We start from the raw sequence: 27,654 nt of genomic DNA, 5'->3' as shown, positions 1-27,654 counted from the left end.
TGTCTACTCCAGATTCATATATTGAAAATCTAATGCCCAAATTGATGGTATTAAGAGGTAGGGCTTTTGGAAGGTGATTAGGTAAGAAAAGTGGAGCTCTCATGAATGGGATTAAGAGCCCTTATAGAAGAGGCCCCAGAGAGCTAACTTGTTCCTTCCACCATGTAAGGATATGACTTGAAGTTTGCAACCCTGAAAAGGATCCTCACTTGCCCATGCTGGCACTGTGATCGTGGACTTCTAGCCTCCAGAACTGCAAGAAATACATGTCTGTTATTTATCAACTTTCCCATCTGTGGTATTTTGTTATAGCAGCCAGAATGGTCTAAGACATTGTGTCTGTAGATAGATACTGAAGTTGAAATCTGTTTGATTGTGGAATAAAAAGGATGTCAGTCTATGGCACAGATCTTCATTGGCTATGTATTTATGAGCTAAGGTTTATAACATGTCTTAATACTTGTAAGTATTACTATCTGTACAGGTGGTCCTACACAGATAAAGCTCATTAAATGGAAAAGTTTTCTGGTATCGATGACCAAGAAACACTTGCTGAGAAATCTACGATGAACAAAGTTTTGGGTTGCTTATTTTCAAAATAAGGTTGAAGAGGTAAAACCAAAAATTGATTAGGTGTAATACATATTTATGCATTGTTTTCTAATAGAATACTAATTACATTATAATCTGGAAAAAAAAAACATTTGTCATTTACTAGGGTTCAAAGCATACTTTATTGAATGAGAATATTCAAGCTATGAAGAAGTGTGAAGATTATTAGCCCAACCATAACTTTATGCAGAAGAAAAAAAAAATCAATACTAGAGAGTCCAAGTGACTGATTTATTTTTTTAAGTTTATTTATTTTGAGAGAGACAGAGACAGCATGAGTCGGGTATGGGAAGAGAGAGAGGTAGACAGAGAATCCCAAGCAGTCTTGACCCTTTCAGCACAGAGTCCCATGCGGGGCTCAAACTCGCGAAATCCTGAGATTACGACCTGGAGCAGAAACCAAGAGTTGAACGCTTAACTGACTGAGCTACCCAGGCGTCCCCAAGTGATTGATTTAACTTGTTACTGATAGGACCGAGACTAGACTGAGGTTTCCTGATTGTCAATGTTATACAATTTGAAAGGGTTCGAATGACCTTAGAGTCTAAAATGGTGTTTCATGTTAGCCATTAAATTCAAAGTCACCAACTAAGGCATAAAACATGGATAATCAAATATGGGAAAAGTAGGACTTTCATGATACACTTAAGATTGATACCCTGTCTAAAATAGGTTTCACTGTAATCAGTGGTTTTCCCCATGTTATAAACAATTGTGCTTTTTCTATTGAGTACCAAAAGTAATCCTTTGGGGTTTAGGCCTCAGTCATGAAATAACATACATTTTATACTCTAGAATCACACTCCCTTTGGTGAATAAGATGTTCATACGAAGGAGCTAAAAATAACTGAGGGAATAGTGACTTAAATCTCCCATTTCATTTTCAGGTTCACAGTGGGGTAGACCAAATGAAATGGTGAGCAAAACTGCCAGCATGCAAATGTATGTTAAAAGTTATTTCTGTTTCTCTCCTATTTCTCTCTCTCTCTGTTTTTTGCTGACTTTTTACAGGTTTATTTATTTTGAGTTAAATCTGCTTAAGATGTTCCTACACTTTAATGCATGAGAGCAAAATACTGCATAAATTTTTAAAGAGAGAGCAAGACTAGATTATAAATATGTATGAATATCAATATTCATATATTAATATCAATATGTATGAACATCAATAACAAAGCAACGTATCAATAGAAACAAGCCCACAACCCAGGAATTTCATGGCGACATCTGCAATAGTCAGTTAATGTAGGTTTACAACAATAGCCATTGAAGGAAGAATCTAGGTTCTAACAGGATTGGCTTGGTCCATGCAATAAGTAAAAAAATATATACATATATATATATATAAAGAGAGAGAGAGATAAATATCTAGATTTATTTTTAAATTAGAGTAGTAATAATGGGCTTTCATTATCACATGGCAACAATCCACTAGACCTGAATAATTGCTAATTCCATGTAGACAGGAAAGGTTCTCTCCAGTTTCCTGCAATCTCCTGTATCCCTGATTTCTTAATATTTCATTTTATTTATTTTATTTTTCCAATTTCTTAATATTTTAATATCGAACTGCATCACTCATTTATATTACCTATATGATTCTAGATATATGAGTATGCAATAGCTGATTCAGAAAGGGAGCTCAAGCTGAAAAAAATTTTTGGTATTTTTATCCTTAATAGTATGGTTATCTCTGAGATAGAGAGAGATGCAGCATACACACTTTAGCATTTTCCATCCTGTTAGAAAAGAGAAATAAAAATATCAGATGTGCCTTTCCTGGCTTAGTGTCATTAGATCTTTACTCAGCCAATCTTCTATTGAGTATTTTGATAATCAGAGAAAAGCATTCAGATTTCTTTTTTTTTTAATTAATTTTTACAGTTTATTTTTGAGAGTTCTCAGGGGAAGGGGGTGGGCAGACAGAGAGGGAACCAGAGAATCCAAAGGAGGCTCTATGCTGTCAGCACAAAACCTGATGTGGGGATTGAACCCATGAACGGGTGAGATCGTGACCTGAGCTGAAGTTGGATGCTCAGCAGACTGAGTCACCCAGGCACCTCTACCATTCTGATTTCTATATTTGTCTGCCTATAAGGAAGAAATGTGTTCAAATGATGCATTTTGGCTATTTCTGGTCTCTGTGAAAGTGAATTTTGATGGCATATCTGCGGTATGCTTAGTATTACTTGGCTATAGTGAGAGATTTTGCTGATTATGCATGTGTGTGTGTGTGTGTGTATGTGTGTATCTTGAATAATACTTATACTTCTTATTATAAATTAAGAAATGAGCAAAATTGTCCGTAATTTCAATGTCTTAGGTATTTTATTTAGTATGAACCTATCTCTTAGGTCTGTTATATCTAAGACACTGGTTACACCTAAGCATTTACAGGGTAAAGCCAATGTTACTAATGAATTTTAGAGGGCAGCGCTATTATTTCTAAATATGTCCTTCCAGATTTCTGGAGTATGTAGAACAAAGTTAAATTAATTGAAAGTGAGGCAATGAATTACTTTTACCTTATGTTTTTTGTGAATCTAGGTTGATTGGCTGACAAAATGTCACAAATTCTTTACCCTTCCTTGTACGTATTCCCTCTTCAGCATGACTTTGCAACGTCTCCCATCAAGAGGTGTAGTCTCTTTCCCACACATGAATGCCAGCTGAATTTTTAATATATTTTGGCTAAAAGAATGCTCTAGAATTAATAGTGTGCAATTTTAAGCTTAGAACTCAGTAGGCCTTTCATGCTCCAACTCTCCCTCCTAGAACCCTTACTACCACAGAACAGGCCTGCCCTAGTTTTGCTTGAGGTGCAGAGACCACTCAGAAAAGGTTTTTTTTTTTGTTTCTGTGGCATTTCTCCATTATGAGAATAGAAGTTGTTCTTCAAGTAAGTCACTGTTCTTTGTCCCTCATGACATAATTCCTCTAGTATATTGCGTATTTATAAAGCCTTGAAATCCATAGACCATGGACACGCTTTCATTATTGTCAGTAACAGAGTCATTCTCAGCCTGATTATTTTATACTTACAAAATGGGCTTCCTCCTTTTCCAATACACATGCAAAAATATTGGTCAATATTGAGGTATTTAATCTATAAGGAAATATTTACTTCCTGATTTTATGCAAAGCAGTAATTTCTATGGAATGTGGAAACATAGAAGCTGAGAATTTTAACTAAGAGACTGTTCATAAAGGTTTTCTCATTTTGGTTTCAGGTTGAAGGTTGAAGACTCTCGATGGTGTTGTGATAATGCTGCCCTTGGAAAGGGGAAGTTGCTCATAAATTTTATCATATTAAGATCAAAATTAAGACATTTTGAACTGAGAATGTTTCACTACTCTAACATTACATGAAGAAATAAAATCAAATGTAACAAGATGACTGACCAGTTCCTGAGGAGTCCATATTTATTGGAAAGAACAGACAGTAATGTGGGATCACATATCTACTGTGATGAAAGAATTATGAAGGGCTAACTTTTTCTGTAGGCTGATAGTTCATACTGCAACACATGACCGTGCACTAAAATATCTCACTGGAGACTGGCTAATCCCACTGTATTTGAATAGCATACCTTCTCCTGCTTCATACGTTGTTATTAACTCTTTGGCTGAGCCATAGGAAGTGGAGCTGTGGCAATAAACAGAAAGTGTTCTAAGGGGCGCCTGGGTGGCGCAGTCGGTTAAGCGTCCGACTTCAGCCAGGTCACGATCTCGCGGTCCGTGAGTTCGAGCCCCGCGTCAGGCTCTGGGCTGATGGCTCAGAGCCTGGAGCCTGTTTCCGATTCTATGTCTCCCTCTCTCTGCCCCTCCCCTGTTCATGCTCTGTCTCTCTCTGTCCCAAAAATAAATAAACGTTGAAAAAAAAATTTTTTTTAAAAAAGAAAGTGTTCTAAAAGGGCTCTACCTCTCGATTTAATTAAAAGGAAAAATGGGAACACTTGGATGGCTCAGCCGGTTAAGCATCACACTCTTGATTTTGCTTCAGGTCATGATCTCACTGTTCGTGAGATGGAGCCCTGTGTCAGCTCTGCACGGACAGCCCAGATCTTCTTGGGTTTCTCTCTCTCTCTCTTTCACTCTTGCTCTCACTCTTGCTCTCTGCCCCTACCCTTCTCTCTCAAATAAATAAACATTTTAAAAAAGGAAAAAGGAACCATATGCACTACAAATATTTGGGAAGACACAAATTACTGCTGATTCTAATTGTTCCTACATACCATTGTAAAAATAAAAATTGAGAAAATAAAATAGCTTATGAAAATGAACTCAGTACTGATGGATTGAAATTTAGTTTGAAAATCTCCTCCTTCTTCCCTCAAAGTACAGCCTGTTATAAATAGAATTTTTTTTGCAGTGACATTTTCACATCTTTTTTGAAAATACAGACAAGAAAATAACATGTGGTACAGTTTAAGGTAAAATAAAAAGGATTTTATTGAAAAAAACACATAACACATAAACATAATGCTATTTTCTACAAGTAAATCTGGCTGATTTAAACCAGTGTGAAAGTGCCAGCCTCCAAGGGTAGTAAACAGAAATTTTAGAAATGTTTACACCAGAAAGTGCCACCAACAGTGACTTTATATATACATCTTTCACATGAATAAAGAAAAGAAAACACTTGTGTATGTGCATTGCCATTTTTAGCTCCCTTTTCCAGCTACCATATGGGTAACTTCATTAGAGAGCCTGAATGTGTATTTTATGAATTGCCCACTTGGTTAAACAGTAAGCATTAATGATAATTACAAGAATCTCAAAGGCTATAAAATTAATATCGTGCATTTGAAGAGTCTAAGAGATTAGAAGAGGAACACAAATTATGCTTCTTTTATTTTCTTCAAAGGCAGATTCAAACAAAAACTGTACTCTCTTTCTCTTGACAGGGCTTAATAATTTAGCAAGATTAATGTGATAAGGTCCTTGCTTCAGGAAAGAGAAAGAAGTAACAGAAGCATATCAGAATGATGGAAGGGAAAGGTCAAAGACTAGGAAGGAAATTAGTTTGAATTAAAGTTTTAACAGATTTTTCTGCTAAATATTACCATTTACACTCTACCAAGTGTAAAGAATTAAGTATTAGCATCTTTATAGACCCACAACACTTGATTTTCTGCTTCAAGCCAGTATATTGAATCTTACAGCCAGAGTAAGCTTGTGATGAAAAGATAAATACAATTAAAATAAAATTATGTACAAACACATCTGTATATGTATTTTTAAGAATCCTTGATCTGATATGAATAAAAAGGAAATCTGTAGAGACTAATATAAAAGTAAAAGCAGAAACCCTGAGAGGTAAGTAATCTCCAAAGCCAGCTTTCTAGGTGAGAACTTCTAGCAATTCTTAGAAAGCTTGAGCTACTCTTTTGACTGTTTCATGAGGAACAGAGTGAAAAGCATAATAGAAGTCCCTTCTCCAGATAAAATGAGAAATAAACCTCATGGGGAAAATAATTCTGAAATGATATCTTGTCCTAAGTGCTGGCTGGAGAGAAAAAACAAAGAATTAACAAGTTAGTCCTCATCACAGATCTGAAGTATGAACCCATGCTGTTTGTTGGGTTAAAAACTTAAAACAGAGCATTTAGCTGCCTCCTTGCCCCTGTCGGGGACTGGTAAAAGCAAGTACTGTACGTTAAGAATAGAACTCCAAATCTAGCCTTAAAGAATTCCCATCAATAATATTCCGCATATCTGAGATTGTATTCAAAAACAAAAACACACAAACAAAATAGGATTTTGTAAGTGAAAACAACCAGGAACAACAGAGAGTACAATCAAAACCACAGATTAGAGGTTTGGCTTGAACATAAGAAAAAGAAAGAAGAGACTATTTAATCTGTAAAACCCTCTAATGGAATTTGTTAACACAAGGGTATAAAAAAAGAATAAAATGAGATTAATTACAAGTCACAAATGTAGATTAACACAGTGAATTGGTTATAGATTCAAAGAACGTGGCATTAAGAAATTTATGTGATGGGGGCACCTTGATGGCTAGTCGGTCAAGCATCCAGCTCCAGATTTCCGGTCAGGTCATGATCTCATCGTTTAAGTTTGAGCCCCATCCCATGTCTGGCTTTGCACTTAGAGCACGAAGCCTGCTTGGGATTCTCTCTCTCTCCTTGTCTTTATGCCCTTCCCTGCCCTATCTTTCTTTTTCTTTCTTTCTTTCTTTCTTTCTTTCTTTCTTTCTTTCTTTCTCTCAAAATAAATAAACTTAAAAATAAAAAAAAAACTATGAAATGATTTGGAAAAAAATTAAGAGACATAAAGAATAGAGAAAAATGGAAGCGGCCACATTAAAAGAGATAATGACTGAGTAATTCCAAAATTGCTGAAAAAACCTCTCTGCTCGGATACTGTAGGGCTAATAAATCTGAAGTGTGATATATAAAAACTGTACCTAGATTCATCATAACTAGCTTCAGAACACCAAAGATCAAGAGATTTTAAAAGCAGCCAGAGAAAAATAGCAAATTACAGACACAGGTATAGCAATTAGGCAGAGAGTTGACTTTCCAATAATAAATAGACTCCAGAAAACAGTGGAATAAAACCTTAAATGGTGTCAGAAAAATTATTGACAATCTAGACTTACATTCCAGGGATATTAATTTACTATAATGAGAGCAAAATACAGGTACTTTCAGACAAAATAAAAAAAAAAACCTGAATAATGTTCACTAAGAGAAAATTGAAAGAACATATTTCATGAAGGGAGATAAAGTGGAAGTTCTGATAAGAAGGAATGGAGCGAAAAGAAAGGGAGAAATATGTGAGTAAATCTTCCATAATATTAATTTACAAAACTATAATAATAATTTCAACTTTGGGAATAATAGAGCAAAAATACATATAACATTAACACAAAAATCTGGATGCCTCATGAGAATTAAGATATTCTAAGATACTTGTATTTTAGGAAGGATTTAAAGATATTAATACACCCTGGAAGGTACCTTAATTGTGTTAGTTGTATACTGTAATTTTGTTCTATGACCTGTTATTTCTTCTAGTGTCAATATGTTTCCAAATTTAATTCAAAATATCAAAATACATGCTTTGCTAAACTCGTAAATTTCCAATAAACATCCTCTAGAGTTTTTACTGTGAAAGTAGTAGTATTGAAAGAATAAAATCTGCTTACATAAAATTAATGAGCAAATAGCTCCAATTTAGGCATGAGTTTGACTTTATGAAGTAGCTTTGATAATATACAAAAAAATTGTAGCTCCTCAGAATTTTACTGTGAGTGACAGATAACCAATCTCACCTTAAGAAAGAAACTGTCATAATCTGTCCTGTACAGAAAATGTTGATACACTAGAAAAAAGAATGTCCAGTATTACTAATATATTCCTCTGGTTTATTATTAATAAAAGTAAAATAAAAATATTCTAGATAATTTGTTATTTCCCATGCAGTTGCATTATGTTCATATTTATTAATATTTTCTAAATTGACAGAATATATACACATTTTAACTTTTTTGTATATCATAGCATATCCCTTTACATTAAGTAAAATTATTTAAAAGTAGTTAAATGCTTGAAATATATATTATACAATATAAAGATATATATATATCTTTTAACATTACAATTGCTCTTTTCAGGGTAGTAAATAAATTAGATATATTTTATAATATTTCATTTAAGCACAGGATTGTTTGCCTTTTGAAAATAACTTCAGTCCATATTACCTAGCTTCACTTCACCTAAAAAGTGCACAGGGTACTTTGTTACGAATGTCTACATTACTGATTTTTCCATCATGTATAAAGGCTTACAATATTCAAGAGAATGTTTTTGCTATAACATTAGAAATTCATTGCCTGGAACACAGTTTGCTACTGCAGTTCGCCATACCATGTAACAAGGTTATTCAGAAGAAAACTGTGCAGCTATAAGAAAATGAGAACATGAAGAGAAGTCTCTAAAGATAATGTCTTTAAAAGTCATGTGGGCATTCTTTGAGCAAAGATATTTTGAGTAACAAATATGTTGTTATTTTGCATTACTTTTCTTGACTACACTTAAAAGTACTATTTATATATATTTTTTAAAAATTCAGTGCTTCTCTGGGCTATGTAGTTACTTCCAAGGAGACAATAATGTTATTTTCTGGAGTTTGAAAATTCATATGCTCTTAAAGCACAAATTCCTCTGCCTCGCCTGGTATCTCCATTAGTTTTTTGGGTTTTTCTTTTTTCATCTCTGTTTAGATGTTCTGTGGTCAATTACATACTCACCTTCACTGGGATATCTGTAGTTTTCCTCCATTTAAAATTTTTTTTTTTTTCAACGTTTATTTATTTTTGGGACAGAGAGAGGCAGAGCATGAATGGGGGAGGGGCAGAGAGAGAGGGAGACACAGAATCGGAAACAGGCTCCAGGCTCTGAGCCATCAGCCCAGGGCCTGACGCAGGGCTCGAACTCACAGACCGCGAGATCGTGACCTAGTTGAAGTCGGACGCTTAACCGACTGCGACACCCAGGCGCCCCTCCTCCATTTTTAATACTGTAGCTCTCACATATGGCAAGAATAGTTGCAATTCTAGATTGATCTTTTAAAGTTTATTTATCCGTTTTGTGAGAGAGAGAGTATGTGCACCTACCCGAGCGGGGGAGGGGCACAGAGAGAGGGAGATCTTATAGTCATGAGATCATGACCTGAGCCAAAATCAAGAGTTGGTCACTCTATGGACTGTGACATTCAGGCGTCCCACAGGTTGATCTTTAAAATGGTAGTAGTCATTCTGATCATCTTATTTCAAATAAACTTATTTGTCAATATGGAGGTATTACCACTCAATCATTAGGGTCAGGCAGAAAGGAGGTGGCATTTAAAGAGGTCTCACTGTAGGGGAGCCTGTGTGGTTTAGTTGGTTAAGCGTCTGACTGCTGCTCAGGTCATGATCTCACGGTTAGTTCCATCCCTAAATGGGGCTCTGTGCCGACAGCTCAGAGCCTGGAGCCTGTTTTGGATTCTGTGTCTCCCTCTGTCCCTCCTCTGCTCTTGCTTTCTCTCTTTCTCAAAAATAAATACACATTAACAAAAATTAAAAAAAAAAGAGGCCTCACTATAGATTCCAAGAAATTTGGTCTGCAGAACACTGTAACAGTAAGTCAAGTTTTAACAAGCTTTTGGTATTTGGCCACAACAAGGCATTTGGACTATGGGCTTTATGTTTTTAAATTTATGGATGGAACACATTGATGATAGGAGTCCAGACACTAGAAGTGGTAATCAGATGATCAGGCAATCATGAAAGAACTGTATGTGTTTTGAAAATTGTATAACATCCTTCAAGACCTGGATGTCTTATAATGTCTTGTAATGATCTATGCCTTCTGACTGTTTCCACTTACTAGTGATCTGACCTTATATTTCAAGATAGATTTTAACAGATCTGATTTTTTTTACAGTAAGAACTGATGAATTTTCTGAAAGGCTGATTAACAAATGGAATCTGATGATTTAACTTTGTATGCAGATCACCAAATGGAAACTGAAACATACACTGAAAACACAAGACCTGGGCTTATTAGTGGTTTATAAGGATTATATTTGGCTGATAATTGCTCATATATTCTAAGGAAAAATATCACAGAGGTGTACCTGAGAAGAGATATACATGAAACAAAATATTCAATTAAGTAAAGGGTAATTAAGTAAAGATAATTTCTCTGAGTGTATTAAGTCATATGTTTTCTTTTTATAAATATTATTTTGATATAAAAATAATGTTATTACTATGAGAATTTATCCTATTTGATATTTAACATACTAGATGGCACTATTGATGTAGCTTAAATTATAATATATATGAGTGATTTTTCTTCTTTCTGAGGCATTATTATGAACAATAGTTAATTTTATATACTTCTGTTCTTTATTGTGATTAAATATTTTGAATCATGTTACAAATAATTTTGTTAGCACAGAAATTTCAAAGAATTAAAAAAATTAGTTGATGGAATTATTTTATTATTTTTGACCATTTCCAATATTCAAGCTTCAAATATTTAACATAGATATTTAAATATATAACATATAAATATACATTTTTAAATATATAATGTAATTATTCAGCCTGTCATACTAGCAAACTTCATTTCTGTGTAAAGTGAAAACATATATTGGAAAAAATCTCAAGGTAAGGCTAATCAACTAAGCATTCTACAGGGAGATAGTAACCCTAAGAACAACTATAAACTTGTAATGGTTATGGAAGGATTTTCAAGACAACAAGATGTCATCAGATTAAAAATATCTGTATGTTGATTTTCTGAAAAAATTCAGAGTTCCTTGTTACTGATAAATATTTGAATACATACTCAACACATCCTAAATTTTTGGATAAATAAATTGCTTCAGTTACACAAATGTCAGCTATTACTATACTGCATGTTAAATAATAATAAATGTGTACTTTCTGTGCTATTCCCAAGCAGTTTTCTTCATGGGCACAGGAGCAGCTCCAAGAGTCAAATCAACCACACAACATCACTCAGTGAAATTTACGGCAGATAAGGAACACAAAACATGAGGGAAAATGAAAGGCGGAAAAATTACCTTTCTCAAAAAAAATCTATGCTCATCTGAATCTTAAATCATATATTCTTTTCCCTTCATATCATTCTTGATAGGAATCTTACAGAAAAAAAAAATTCGTTAAAAGTGACTGTGCTTCACTGTCAAGAAAAACCTATGGTCAGGGATATACTGAATTCCCAAAGCTTTCATCATTAATATTTTATGAGTCTCACTGATCTGTCCTATATAGAAGAAACATTTATCTTTCATTTGTGCAAGCACTGCCTGCTGAGGAATAGATTTCATCTGTAAGCTGGGTGGTGAAATGAAAACGGCAGCAAAAGTAAGAGGAAGCAAAGTGTTCACTTGATTTCTTTTACTAGAGTCTGGCTGCACTTTACTGGAGTTGCAGAGTCAGCCAAGCAAAGTGAAAGATATTTGGGGAACTATGAAGAGTGTCAGTTCTGGGCCAATATACTTTGTTCTGCCCATGTGAATGCCCATGTGTTAGTTGACTTCTAAAGGAAATGATTAGCCACGGTGACTTTTGTTGTTGTTGTTATTGTAACTTAAACCTTTACAACAAAGTCTGGTGCCTACAGCATTTTGGGAAATCATTTGCTCAGTCTTGAAAATTGTGTTCCTTATAGATGAGATGACTAAAAGGCAAATTGGTGATCTTCCAACACTTCAGAGTGAAAAAGCTAGATGTTTTCCCTCTCGGTAGCATGTGGCTTGCCATGTAGGCTCACCTAGGACACTGGAGCTGAGAATTCCCTGTGGACATCCACAGAAAACATCGACAGAAAAGTCAAACAGAGAAGAGGGCCCAGAACACTCTGTCACAGTCAAAAAACACATTGGACGTCGTCTATTAGGTTCACTTAGAGCACAGGTCCATCTAGAGTTACAGGAAGTGGAGTATGGTTCCCTCATGTGATTGAAAAGATAATCTCTGGAGAAATGTATGTAGTGTAAAATGTATGTAGGAAAAACAAGCAAACAAAAAAACCTCCTGGTTTTGAATGAAACCAGGTTTCTCTGGTAGAAAATACACAATTCAAAGCTATATGAAACAACTGTGCTTCTTTTCTTCAGAGCTCTTACCTCAATTTTTAACTACATATTACCTAGTATGATTATTTAACATCTTTCTGATCTCTTAGAATAAAAATTAGACCCTGTTTATTTTGGTTCACAATTGTATCCCCAGAGTCTTATACACTGTTGGCAGATAATAGGTGTTCAGTACGTTTTTGTTAAAATATTTGCATATTTTTCATTTTCATCAGTGCCTGCTAGCATGTTTTACATCATAATCCTTAATAATGTTTTTGGTGAGAGTAATGATTTATTCAAACTGCAGCTACAAATTATAAATCTACATAAAGAACTATGTTAGAAATAAGTTGATAGTAATTAGTCTAAGATTAGTTTCTGGGGCACAAAGAGTTAACCATTTAGTTGAGGAATAAAGTATATGTGAACAATTATACATAATTTGAATTATTAGTGACAAGATATTAGCTCTAATTGTAAATAGGTACCAGACACACAGAAATGAAAATACATTCCTGATAAAGAGAACTCTATGAGTAAATACATTGGAGTGAAAAGGATATAAACCACAAATTATAAAAGGTGTTGATAAGAATGAGAGTTTAGAATGTCCAAGAGAACACCACCTTATCTATAAGTGCCATCTAAACCTATTTCTCCCGTTGGTTCGTCTGTTTAGATTCTGTAGCAGGAACACACACGATTCCCATAACCTGAAAGGATCAATGTTCAACAGTCGTGATGATGTAATACTGCAGAACTGTAGGCAAGAGTTTCTTTTCTCAAACTCCAGCTAGTATATTGTTTTCATTCAAGCTTTCCCTGTGACTTAAGCATCTTTCTTTTTTTTTTATTCTCTTTTCTCTAAACTTCAGTTCTTCTCTCATTGCCCCTTTCCCCAGTGTGTTTGCCAAACTCCTTGGCATACTCATTCAGACTCTACAAATGGGAATGAAATAGTCATTTGTAGAGAAAAGTAGCCATTTGTAGATACTCTCGAGTTGAGTAAAATTGTTGCTTAATAGTTATCCATCAATGGATTTGCTATCCCAATGGTTTCAACAAATACTTTTTTTTTCCATTAAAATTAATTCAAGCATTCTTCTGAATAATTTAAACTAATTCAGTACTCACTTAAGCCTTTGTTTGGCCAATAACTCACTAGCTCTATTAAGCTACATCCGTTTTAGTTAAATTTTGTGTTAATTTATAAAAACAATATTATTCTAACCAAAAATATGCTGTATGTGAAATGGATAATCTATTTAAAGCAGTAATATAACAACTAAAAGTTAAGAAAGCAAACACAACATGCCGATTGGGAAAATTTTCTGGATTTCCTGGATTTTAAAATCAAAGTAGCTTTCTTTAAAAGTAATATCAAATTAATTAAATTTATATAATTATATAAAATATAAGTAATTATGTAATTATAATTATTCAACTCTAATAAAACATGTCTGAGCATCAAACTTAATATTTTGCTTATCTTTTAGATGTAAAAAATCATATTCTGTTTTCATTTTCCCTCAAATTCTTTCTAATTTCAATTTTATGAATGAACAGTGTTAAGTTTATACAAAGCATTTTCAAATGTATCCACATTTCCTAGGAATACTCCTTGATTTAGAAAAATATAACACTGTACACAAACATTTTATTCATAACATATGCTCTTGCATTCCGTTTTCCTCAAAGATTGAGCATCCCCTATGTTCACACCATTCCTTTCTTTGTGGTCTATTCATCTCTCTGTTCACATGTTTGTTCATCCTTTTGTTGATTTCTCCTCCCTTCAGAAGGAACCATAATTTTCTTGAGGAGCTGGGTTGAGACAGTGTTTCCAATTTCCATTCTGCTGGTTGGAAACACATGTCCCCTATGTTCTCTTGTGAGAGATAGATAGTCCATGCCATCTCATCCCTCCCTCCTAAAAGTTACATGCATGTTTAAGGAGTAGACATAGGAAATTTAACCTCAGTCTGATGTGGTCTGTATAGTTGACAAAGGATACTCTACCTAGTCTGTGGTAGCCATAAACATTTACTTTCTTTTCTTTTTTTTTTTTTTTTTTTTTTTGGACACAAAACCACAGTATGAAACTTCAATTTGAGCTACTTATAATGAACTAAAATGAGAAGGTCTTTCTTCTTGCTCTTCCCTCTCTCATTTGTCCATCTCTGTGTGTTAAGAGCACTATCCTAGCAGCCCCTGACAGGACTATAACACTTGTAAAGTTATCACCTCACACTGTTTACCTTAAAATTCAAATCAACACACTGAAATTGCCCAAAGAAGTGGGAGCCAGAAGTCTTACACAGAATGAAAACAGAAATAAAAGTGAAAAACAAGAGAATGGATACATGTCCTCTTTGTTCTCAAAGAAGGTGGAGAGGGAAGCGTGCAAATAGGTTGCCCACTGTAATCATTTAATTAAGTATAAAATGAAATGAGGCCTACAGTTTCAGTTTTTATAAAGGAATAGAAACTTCCGGATGTGACAGACCTATTTGTGGCACAAGGCCTCTCCATCAGGTTTTTGATACACAGAGGGAAACCTCTAGACAGATTGACCTCTTTTAAGTCATTTTACTAATAAAGGATTGCTTTTCCCTTATAGCATTTTTCAAGAGGCTCCATGTCTTTTCATTTATTTCATTAAACAAATAAAAAAAAAACTACTTAGGTAAAGTTCAAGCAACTTTCACAATTATAAATTATAAAGAAGCAGAAATGGTCTATAAAGTCTAAAATCCATTCTGTTGCTCAACTACTCATGCAAAATGCCCATTATAACTTGTGGCATTGTTGGAAATTTAATAACATCATAATACCATACTTATACAACCTCAAGAGTCTAATAAAGTGGAAATAGTTCACTCATATAATTGTAACAAATCACGTAATGATAAAGTTCTATCCTAAAATTTAATTCTATCAAGCCTTGAATTGGGAAAATGTATAATCACCTAATTCATAGCTGTTAAAGTGAAAGAAAGATAATGCAAAATGATTTAAGAAAAGAGATGTGACAGGCCTACTTATTCCTGGAGGCTTCTCCATCAGATTTTTTGATACATAGAGGGAAGCCTTTAGGCAGATTGACCTCTTACAAGTTAAGACAGAAATATTTCTTGCTCAGATTCTGGATCTTCAGAATACTTATCTGAAGATTTCAGCCCAACAGAGGATTCATTTCTTGTTCCAGAAAGTGGTTTTGGGAGTGAAATCCTGGGTTTTGAAGGATGACAAGAAAATCCTTTGGTGCGTAGACATTTCTCAATGCTACTGGAGACTGAGGCTGGCCAAGAAAATCCCTCTGTAGAAAGTCATGACAAAGGGAGAAAAGTACTTCATAAGCTTCCTGGAAGAAGGTTGGGGTAGGAAGGACGTTCTCCAGTCATTAATTCTCCCCACCGTACCATCTCTATATGGGCCTCCAGCTTGGTAATGGGTGACAGGTAGAAAGCCTGGGTCCGCTGTTTTAATTTCAAGTAAAGAGACGCATAGTGAAAATGCAAATTTCCAAAAGCATCTTATTAAGTGTTTAGCTAAGCCATTCCATAATATTGTTCTCTTCACCTTAATTTTGTGTGACAAACAGCCTTCAGATACCTTGATCTGACACTAGCCCCTCCAGTAAGTGCATGCCCTAGATGACAGCTCGCAGAACCACAGCAAATGTAAGTTCTTAATGTGATACCCCAATGGTCCTGTACTTTCCAAGGCCTTCCCCATGTGCCTTCCTTTGATAAACCCCTGCAAAACTTACCAAAACTCCAGTATTTTTTGCTTGAATTGACAAATTGAGCCTTAGCCTGGGAACCCCAAAGTACACTACCCACAAATCCTACCAAAGGCATATTCTCCCAATCCTGATGCACCCTCTGCCTGTACCCTTTATTAACCTCCCTGGTAGCCCCTAGAAGTGTACCATGTATCTTCTCTAGGACCTCTGAGTAAGAAACTTCTTTACTTCAATTCCCTTTTGTTTGTTTTGTTGTTGTTGTTGTTGTTGAGCCCTAGTTTACCATTTGATACCCCAGAGATCTACCTAACACATGAAAATTGAAAAAGGGCACAACACATCTTTAGTATTCTTTCTGCTAGATTCCATTTTTCTAATGCTTTTATTTATTTTTGAAAGAGAGAGTGGAAGTAGGGGAGGGTCAGAGAGAAAGGGTGACAGAGGCTCTGAAGCAGTCTCTGTGCTAACAGCTTCGGAGATGACAGCAGCTAGCCAGATGCAGAGCTCGAACTCACAAACTATGAGATCATGACCAAAGCTGAAATCAAGAGCAGAACGCTCAACTGACTGAGCCACTCAGGTGCCTTGACTAGATTCCATTTTAAAGGATACTGGGCCATCTGTTCTATTGACTGAAGGCATGCAATATTATGAATCCTGCTGGTCCAGGTTCATGATCAAAAAAAAAGGAGTGAACTTTCTTGCCATGCAGAGCAAGAGCAGGAGCAGAAGTAGAAAGGCCAACTGGTCAACATAGATCCTGGATCTACGAGTCCTCTCAGCTGGACATGTTATTACTGATAACCCAGAGGACTCCCTGCCTTTTGCCAATGCCAAAATTGCATTACCTCTCTAAAATTTCAAATTTCACATCCACTTCAGTTAATTTCGGTCTGCTGTGTGTGATCATTTCTCTTAAGTCATTGAAATTTCTCAGACCAACCTGTGCTGAGGCCACTAATGGCCAACTCATTATTTCTTTGTTGGCCAATTTTTTTAAATTATTAATTGACTTTATTATTAGAACTCAGCACAGAAATATACTCATGAATCAGATTGTTTATGGACCTTGTAGGAGATGACCCTCTGAGTGTGTTCTGACATGTATACCTTTGTGTGTTCTAATCATATTTTATTATTTTTCTAAAAACATCTTATGGAGAGATACACTGGGAAATCCCAGCTTATGTAGAAAGATACAGAGAGAGAGTAACTCTTAACAACAATTTCCATCTATACAAATAAATATTATTAAGGGAAATTTCACCACAGACCATCAACTTGTACTAAAGTTGAAATTTAGGGAAAAATATCCATTGGCAAATATCTTGATGTTTTCAAAAGAAAAGTTTGGTTGACTAGCTTTTTCCTCATGTTGATTCATTCTTTCAAACAAATATTTACTATGTTTATTATTTACCAGGTACTTGCAAGGCATCAGAGAGAGAGAAAAAAAATCCTATTCTTATAAAATTTACAATCTAGTCTAAGAAGACAAATAAAAATAGTCTCTCTGCCCCTCCCACACTTGTGCTCCCTCTCTCTCTCTCTCAAAATAAACTTTAAAAAAGAAAAAAGAAGTTATAACTTATTTCAAAACTGCAAAATAAGAACAAATCTTTGAAGTCAGAAAATGCAGAGATTAAAATTGAGGTTCCGAAGCTTCCTCAAAATCTTAATGACTGAACTGTATTAAGAAATGAAAAAGCAAACTAATTAACAACAACAACAACTCCTCTCCCAGGAAACTAATTGTAGAAGAAAAAAATAGTTTTGAGAGAGGAATAATAATGTTGCAAAACAGAGACAAGAACCATAACTCTGAAGAGTAGAATACCTACAAAAAAAAATCAAACCAAAGCTTAAAAAAAAAAAAAAAAGAATAATTTGGTCCTTAAAAATCTGCATCATTGTCCCTGATAAGAAAATATATAATATTTGGTCGATAGTACAGGTTGGTCTGAGAAATTTCAATGACTTAAGAGAAATGATCACACACAGCAGACCGAAATTAACTGAAGTGGATGTGAAATTTGAAATTTTAGAGAGGTAATGCAATTTTGGCATTTGGCAAAAGGCAGGGAATCCTCTGGGTTATTAGTAATAACATGTCCAGCTGGGCCATTAACGGCCATTATTTTGCCAAAACCCATAGGAAAACATGTACCTAATTTGCTAATTCAAGAGAATGCTGGTGTTTCTAGACAAGGATGAAATCTAGACTGCCATGTATAATTTTACCATTTACTCTAAATTGTGCCTAAAGAGAAAGTTTACACCTTGTGTAATAATACAGACAGGCCCAAGGTAAAATTATAACATGATATTACTTTGTATACAGCGGTAGGCAATGAAGGGTACGGCATGACAAGGCACTAAGACAGTAGGAAAGTGCACTCATATTAAATGCATTGTGAAAATATCACTCAAGAAGCTTTTCAACTTTTGTAGGTTTGGAAAGTATCAAGGCATCATGGGAATATGTAGACATGGAAAAAATATAGCTCCAAAGGAAAGTCAAAGCTAAAAAAAGGCAATCTCTTTTAGGGGGAAAAATCAATAGTCACTATAAAGCAAAATCCAAAGGATCAAACAAGGCAGGAAAAATTAATAGAGATAGCCCCAACTGTGTTTTAAAGAATAATACAGCTATGTAAGCAGTTTATAAGACATGCTTTACAATTGGCTTATAACAGTATCATTTAGGCCATAAAATATTTACTAACTTTACTTCTGGTTACCAACAGTAGTATTGGTAATAGTTAACAATTATATAGCTCTTGTGAGGGCTGCTGGGTTGTGCAACTCCAGGGAGCACATCCTATTTACATGTGAATGATTTTTCTTAGCATCAGGTGAGGTATTAGTTTTACTCTGAGCCCAAAGGCCCAAGAACCAGGAGAGCCAATAGTGTAAATACTGGTCTGAGTACAAGAGAAGACCAATGTTCCAGCTCAAACCATCAGGCACAACAAATTCTCCCTTCCTCTGATTTTGTTTTATCCAGGCCATCAGCTGATTGGATGAGGCCCGCTGCATTGGAAAGAGCAATCTGCTTTACTCACTCTACCTATTCAAATGTTAATCTCATCTGGAAACATTCTCAAAGACACATCTAAAAATAATGTTTAGCCAAACATTTGGGCAACCTGTGATTCTATCAAGCTGACACACAAAGTTAGCAATTACATCTTCATGTTACAGATCTAGTGACTAAAGAACAGAGTTAACTACATTGCATAAGTGAAACAGCTAATAATTGTTGTAGCCTGGATTTTAAAGCAGGGAGTCTGTCTTCATGATCATTACTTTTAACTAGGACACTATACTGTGTCTTCAAAATAAGCCTTGTTGAATACCTTCAGTGTTTGGGGTACTATTCTTGGTTCTTGGAAATAGCAATTAACATAAAAACAAATCTCTTTTCTCATGTGCTTTCATTCCTATAAGAGTATTTAGACAATAAGTAACAGCTAATGCATAGGGTGTCTATTCCGTGCCAACTGCTGTTCAAAACCCTTTATAAATATTAGTGCATTCAGTCCTCACAACAGCCCCGTAAAAGATTTGCCATTATTATCCCTCATTTATAGACAATAGAACTGAGGACAAAAGAATTAAGTGGCTTGCCCAAGGTACAGAGCTAGTAAATACTATGCTTAAATACTTTGTTACACTCTCTTATTTCTACTGCAACAGCACAAGCACTCATGTTACTAAACCAATTTTTATTTGTTAATTTTTAAAATAATTTTGTTAAGTTTATTTTGAGAGAGACAGAGCATGAGCTGGGGAGGGTCAGAGAGAAAGAGAGAGAGAATCCCAAGCTGGCTCTGCAGAGTCAGCACAGAGCCCGATGTGGGGCTTGAAATCACAAAACCATGAGATTTTGACCTAAGCAGATATCAAGGGTCAGGTGCTTAACTGACTGAGCCACTCAGGTGCCCCACTGAAGCAATTTTTAAGAAAAGACTTTATGAAGCAAAGACATTCAGAACTTTTCTAGAAAATCCCATACTTCTCTTATTATGTTTTTTCTCCCTCCCCTACTTTTAAATGTACTAGGTCAAAGCAACACGTTTGTTCTTGTGGCTGTCCACAGAAAAGAGGAAGAGAAAATGATATAAATAATAAAAATTAAAATAGTCAAATATGTTTGTGAGTGTACATAATGTGTCTCTACATATATTTATTTCTATGGGTCTTATGACTGATGGATAGACAGATACACACAGACTGCTACACGTATGTATACACATGCATGCTGTCTTCTTACCTCACGTATTTTGAGCAACAAAGCAAAGGGTGGATGTTTGGATAGGTCAACAATTAGATGGGTTGATCAGATGGATTCATAGGTAGGAGGTAGGTAGATAAGTAGTGAGACTGAGAGAGGGAGAGAATTGCATATATTAATTACTTGAATAAAGGAAATATACAACCAAGAGGACTGAAATTGAATTAGAAAAGAGAATATGGTGCCAGTATATTATTTACTCTCTTGCTTTCTCATGGTAATGGATGCAGGAGAATTATCTACTTTCTTAGGTACTTACCCAGGTAGTTTTATTCTTTGGAGAAGGAAAATATCTGAGACTCCTTAACTTTGAGCTAAAGTTTCACATCATTAATAATATCGCATTGAAACATCTGAGAAGAGTAGGAGTTATATCTCCATTCCTTTGTGCCATGTACACTTCAAAACAAGTGCATATGAAAGGATAAAAAAAATCAGTCAATTATTCAGTTTTTGAGGGCTCTGAAGGATCTTAAGAGATCCACACAGAGTACTCATCTTCTCAAACTACAACGCTGACTTATTTAAAAGAATATGGATTATTCCACAAAGGACAGACTCTGAGTGCTTGTTGATTATTACATACCATCCAGTAACGGACATGGATAAACAAGTATTTTCAATAGGTACTTCTGCTAATGAAGTTCTTAGGATTTATGTAAGTCTAGTTGATTAGAAAATATTATTTTCAGAAGCAAGTTTTTAGTGCATTGAGATGTGTGCATTCAATCATCTGAATAAAACATTTACTTAAATAAAAATTTAACAGATAACTCCAGAGCTCCTATTCCTGTTACTGCTTCAGTCTAAAACCATGAAGGTGAGAGATACCTTCGTGGTTTTTGCAGTTTCTGAAAATAAGAATGTATATGTCTGTTCAATTCAAACTTCCAAATCATATTCCATAGTGGAGGTCAGTGTAAATCTATATCTTCTTTCTGGAAACTATTATATGATTCAGTAGAAGACAACAGGTGATATTCTTGGTAATGAACACTAGTTCTTTAATTTTAAGGCTTAATTTAACATTTGTTTTTTTAAAATATAAATCCTCTTACCTGTTAATTTAATGACAAAGCACTTTAGATGAAATATCAGTGCTATTTATTGATTTATTTATTTGCAGACTGAAGAGTACCCAAAGGAAGTTGGGTGCGGTCTTATCAATTTGCCTGGTCTTAACCTGCTTGTCTTACTGTCCTTAGTTTTTTACCCCGATTCTACCAATCTTTCTTCTGGCAAAATAGAAAGTCATGATTTTTAACATTTCTCCCAAAGGTTGCCTGCCTGAAAATGAGTTCAACTGACATGGAGATTTCACACTTAACTACTTAGGGGACTAGTTCTCAAACTTTTTTCTACCTCAACATATCTGAAAGATAGTACATAATTCTCTTAGTAATAGTGGCAAAGCAAGAGTTTCTTAAAAGGGTAAGCAGCACATCCCTGCAGGATGAGGCTAGTAAAACCCTGAGAAAAATATAACCTATACATTGTCTTTATTCCCAATTTTTCAGTATAGAAGCTGTTTTTGAAATTTAAGCAAACACTTTAACTCATTAGTATTTTAATAAATTATTCCTTTTCTTTTTTGATTTTTTTTAAAATTTTCCCAACAGGGCTCAAACTCACTACCTGAGATCAAGACCTGAGGTGATATCAAGAGATGGATGCCTAACCACCTGGGCTACCCAGGTGTCCCAAATCATTCATTTTCTTAGTCTGCTGGAAGCCAGAACTCAGAAGGTAAACCCCATTAAATAGAAGGGGTTTAATAAGGAAAATAAGAGGGGAAAAGCACTGATTTGTGCTAAGAAGGGGAGATTCATGTCAATACAGTGTATGAACAGGTAGAAAACCCTGGTAGACAGGAGTGGCTGTATATTAGGGATCTAGTCAAATCATGGCATAGAGATGGCACAAATATATATAGATATATTTTACAATAAATAGGACTAGAATGAATTTACTCAAGGGAATAAAAGGACACAAAAAATAACCTTAGTATCTCTTATAAATGTAAAGGACTTGAGAGACTATCTCTCCTACTGTTCCATTTAAGAATTTTCCCTAATTATCACCACTAACAAGGCAAAGGTGAGGAAATCATAGTGGACTTGCTGAGAGTTCAGGTAGCAGTTTGAAATGATGAAGTATGAAAGTCAAAGGCAAAGGTCAAACTGTGACTAAAGAAAGGCACATTCAGCAGTCTCTTTAAACTCTCCAAGAATATCCAATGGTCATTAAATATTACTCTGTAGTTTTGTCTTGTCTGATGGGAAGCTGCAGATTAGAATGAAGGTTAGAATAAAAAGGCAGCAAGGAAAATGGTTCTTTTCTTGGAAATTTACCTGAAAACTATAGTATGAGTGAGATAGATGCTAGATAGATGGATAGATAGATAGATACACATACTTATATACACACACACATTATCCATCTCCTATACATGTTATATATATATATAATATATATATATATTATATATATATTATATATATATATTATATATATATATATATATATAATATATATATATATAATCAGCTTGCCTTCTCTCTCTCTCTCTCTCTCTCTCTCTCTCTCTCTCTCTCCACCACTTTTCTTGCTCTTCATTTTACTTTTTAGTTTTCTAGTTGATTTCCTACCTTATTCCTATCTAGCAGGCTCTGAAGCTCTTCCTGCTATGTTCTGTGACACTGGGTGGACACAGCTAAGACTTCACATGCTAGAGTCCTGGATTAGACTATTCCTCCAACCTTCCAGATGCTTCTTTACCAGGAGTGACTCACAGTGCCTGTGCCATATTGCCATGCCACGGTTTGAGCCCTGTTTTGGCAGGTGCTGTGCTGACTAGGCGTCTCTTCCTTACCTTAATGTGGGTTACAGCTCTTCACCTTCCTTTCTCTAATCCTCCAGTCTGCATGTTTTTTTTTTTTTACTTTATTTTTTTATCTTTTTGCCACCTGCTCTATCTAAATATTCTGTAGCTAAAACTAAAGTTACTACTTTGCCTTGCCCAACCCAACTCCTTTCCTTTCACTCGGAGAGCAGTTATACTTGCTGTTACGGGTGAGTTATTTGGGTTAGTTTACCCCCCAGCCAATGACTCAGGCTTTTATCACACACTTATGTTTTTGTTTTTGTTTTTTATTTCCCTTTATGTTTTTGACTTCTCTATTTTATTTCGATTACCATGAAAAAGAAGCAACATATTTTCATGTTGTAAATGATCGAAAACAACATTTAAATGTTTGGAAATACATGAAGTGCTATTAAAACAGCAGCAGAAAAAGCTTGAAGGATTATCCCAATGTCTATGCCTCAATCTGGTTGTAAAATCTTGTCAGGGAACACACACACACACACACACACACACACACACACACACACTTCAAATGTACTGTGAATTCAAATGGAGTCAAGATATCGTAACCAGAGTTTCATATCTATTTCTGTAATAGTGGTAGGGGGTTGGAGCTACATTTTTACTCAAAATTAGTAAGTATGAAGAAAAAGAAAGAGGTTTATTAACTAGAAGGAGAACATACTCAAATAAATATGTTGCCCCATAAAGCTAGTTTCCCAGTGTGAGTGTGATTAAAAACACAATTATGGGGGCGCCTGGGTGGCGCAGTCGGTTAAGCGTCCGACTTCAGCCAGGTCATGATCTCGCGGTCCGTGAGTTCGAGCCCCGCGTCAGGCTCTGGGCTGATGGTTCGGAGCCTGGAGCCTGTTTCCGATTCTGTGTCTCCCTCTCTCTCTGCCCCTCCCCCGTTCATGCTCTGTCTCTCTCTGTCCCAAAAATAAATAAACGTTGAAAAAAAAAAAAAATTAAAAAAAAAAAAAACAAAAAAAAAAAAACACAATTATGGTTTTCCATTACTGTAAAGATGTTTGGGTAACAAAATTAAAGTCTTTAATTTTTAAAATAGGCCTATATTCTCAACATGGAGATATCTGGGTTTTCTTGAAAAAATTATATATATATATATATATATATATATATATATATATATATAAAATTAAGGCTATAGTGTAGATATTTCCTAGGCATTCAACTTGAGATAAAGAAAAAATTAAAGGTGAATGATATTTAGTTGATGCAAATGGAAATCACCATTTTTTCTCTGCTATTCAAGGAAATATGGACAGAGGGAGTATGTGCTATAATATAGCATAATTTCAGTACTCCATGTTGGAGAAAATATGTGTAGTTATTGTGGGTAAGAAAGCAGGGATAATGAAATATAAATAAAAAAACATTTGAAATGTTTCTAGATGATGGATTATGTTCTAAAACCACATTCTAGTAACCTATAGACATTAAAGAACAACAATGAATCGGTTTTCATTGTTATTGATTTGTTGCCATGGTGACTTTTTTGATGATAGGAAGGCAGTAGAGTTAACATGATTTAAATTTTAGAGTCTGTGATCCAAACCAGGGATGAATTTTTATAGCACAGAAATTACAGACCTGATTTTAATCTCCTATACATACTATGTATTATATTTTTACATTTATTTTGATAGTTGGTTTTGTTCCCACAAAGTTACAAATTCACCGTAAATCCAGCTATCTGCAATATTCAGAAGATAGTGTTCATCTAGCACAACTGACAGCACAGGCGAATGATGACTAATACAGCCCCTGGAACCCAGTATGGAGAATATTTGTTATAGGAATTGAATAAAGTCTTGGGGTGACATCTCAGTGACACTGTGCACTATTGCCATGGATGTAACTTTTCAGCATTGAGACCTTGCTCAGTCGCTCAGTTACTGACAGGGCCAGAGACACCATGCTGGTTTATAAAAGGAACGATTTAAAAAAATGGGGTTGGGACAAACAAGGCCAACTATGTTGAAATATCCCTGTGTTGTTCTAAAACATAACACACTGAGTGTGACTGGCTCTAGGCTCTGTCTCTTGGGACATGTGATACAGAGAGTTAGACAATTGAGATGCTTGCTTAAAATCTTTATTTAAAAAAAAAAAAGTCTACTTTGTGAAGCCTCCGTGTCACTGGAGAATAGAGACATTATATAGCTCATTACAGTTTGCAGAGTCTGTCTAGGGACCCCTCGCCTAGTGGGAGCCCTTAGTAGCAGAATCCTTGGCAGGCATTTTTCAGCAGGGAAAGGATTTCTGTTAGAACCACTGTGAGTCATGCGTAGAAGCTTTATGAGAACCTTTTTTAGAGGTGTCACGGAGAGGACCACAGCACAGTATAATAAAAAAAGCACTGGACTGAGAACCAGACGGTTCTGCTTAATTCTAGCCAGGCCATTAAACTGTCCGTGTAACTGCAGGTTGACCTCAATTTCCTCATTTGCAGAATGAGGACTTTGGACTAAACCATTTCTAAGGTCTTTTCCGAGACCCTCCAATTCTTTTCAGCATTACTTTACGTCTTTATTTTTCATGAGGGATGATTCCTGTGACTAACTGGAAGGAAAGTAAAAGTTCTTACGAGAAAAGGAACTGGTAGGCAACAATTCACTTATCTTAAGATATTTCTTCAGAGACACTCTGGAGCATATCTTTTTGTCAAATATGAGATTTTCTTAAAAGAGATTTAGTAATAACACATATCAACCATGATTTAGGAACCTTCCAAGAAAAGAAAAAAATAAGCAGCACAGGCATAAATGGTAAGTGGTAAATTGTAAGTTTCAGTACAAAATTACCAAAAGAAAAGTTTATTATAAGTACTATACTATTACACATGTTATAAAATATATATAAAACTTCTCCCTTCATAAGATACTTTTTTGGGGGGGCTTTGCTCATCACGAAAAACTAATGGTGTGGGAAAAATGAGGGCATTTACAAACCCAAAATGAATTTGAATCTTTCTTTTTTTTTTTTTTAATTTTTTTTTTTTTTAACGTTTATTTTTGGGACAGAGAGAGACAGAGCATGAACGGGGGAGGGGCAGAGAGAGAGGGAGACACAGAATCGGAAACAGGCTCCAGGCTCTGAGCCATCAGCCCAGAGCCCAACGCGGGGCTCGAACTCACGGACGGCGAGATCGTGACCTGGCTGAAGTCGGGCGCTTAACCGACTGCGCCACCCAGGCGCCCGAATTTGAATCTTTCAATGGCAAAATAATTTTAACATATTTTATTGATTTTACTCTCCAGGTTTTTACATTGTAGAGTGCCATAGATTAAATGTTTGTGTCCCCTTAAAATTTTTGTCTTGAAACTTATCCCCTAATGTGATGATATTTGGAGGTGCGGGCTTTGGGAGATGATTGCGTGATCAGAATCGAGCCGTCGTGGATGGGATTAGTGCCCCTAAAAAAGACACCCCTGGAGAGCTTCTTTGCCCTTTCTACCACATGGGAACAATAAGATGGCCTTCTATCAACCAGGAAGTAGCTTCATGAAGGTCAATGAATCTGTTGGCAACTTGATCTTGGATCCCCAACCTCCAGAGAAATAAATGTTTGTTGCTTAAACCACTTAGTCTATATTTTGTTATGGCAGCCTGAGCTGAGACAAAATTGGTACCAAGAAGTCGAGTAACAAATGCCTACAAGTGTGAGGGGTACCTGGGTGGCTCAGTCAGTTGAGCGACTGACTGGTGGTTTGGGCTCAGGTCATGGTTTTAGCTCAGGATATGATCTCAAGATTTGGTGGGTTCAAGTCCTGTGTCGGGCTCTGCATGGACAGTGTGGAGACTGCTTGGGTTTCTCTCTCTCTCTCTCTGCTCCTCCTGTACCCACACCGTCCTTGTCTCTCTCAAAAAATAAATATATTTTAACAACCAAAAAAAATTACCAATACCTAAAAGTGTGGAAGGGGCTTTGGAACTGTATAATAAGTAGAGTCACAAAGAGTTTGAGGTGCCTGTTAGAAAAAAACCACTGCTGTAATGGTCCTTTAAAGGTGATGTTGGTGAGAGCTCAGGAAGAGAAGGGGAGAGCAGAAGAGAAAACCTTCATCTTCTTAGACTAAGAACAGTGAAATAGTTGTGAACAGAACTTTGAAGTCTCAGATGGAAATGAGGAACACGTTATTGGTACATGCGCGGTGGCAGGGGCATGCACGGTGGTATGTGCTGGGGTCAAATGTGAGTGCATGAACAGTTGCAGGTGCCTGGGCTGTCTGCCAGGTGTGCACCTGTGTGGCTGCAGGGGCTGCAGGCTCAAGCACAGTAGTGCAAGCCAGTGACAGGAGTCACATATGCTTATTTTCCATACGCATAACATGCAGACACAGCGGTAGGTTTAAACTGTGTGCGGGGATCACTCAAACATGATATGCACACGTGTCTGTGTTACACTAGGCTTCTGGGATTTTTTTTTTTTTTTAATTAAAATTTTTGTTGTTCTTCCTCTCCCCGACCTGCCATTGGATT

At 35.6% G+C, this 27,654-nt stretch overlaps 1 protein-coding gene across 4 annotated transcripts in view; it reads right to left on the bottom strand.

Moving 5' to 3' along the window:
• The window catches only part of MGAT4C (MGAT4 family member C), a 754,867-nt gene that overhangs the window by 42,351 nt on the left and 684,862 nt on the right, over positions 1–27,654 (bottom strand). For 3 of the 4 annotated variants that reach the window (XM_086712708.1, XM_086712707.1, XM_025926849.2), the window contains one exon: positions 7,913–7,962. The exons of the other annotated variant lie outside the window; for it this stretch is intronic. The gene's annotated coding sequence lies outside the window, so the exon portion shown is untranslated. The remainder of the gene's footprint in view (positions 1–7,912; positions 7,963–27,654) is intronic. 4 annotated transcript variants of the gene reach the window in all.

This window comes from Puma concolor, chromosome B4 (genome assembly GCF_028749965.1).
Source record: "Puma concolor isolate L17-30 chromosome B4, mPumCon1.1.hap2, whole genome shotgun sequence".
NCBI classification, from domain to species: Eukaryota; Metazoa; Chordata; class Mammalia; order Carnivora; family Felidae; genus Puma; species Puma concolor.
The sequence above is the reverse complement of the archived record's forward strand: the minus strand, read 5'-3'. Positions and strand labels throughout refer to the sequence as shown.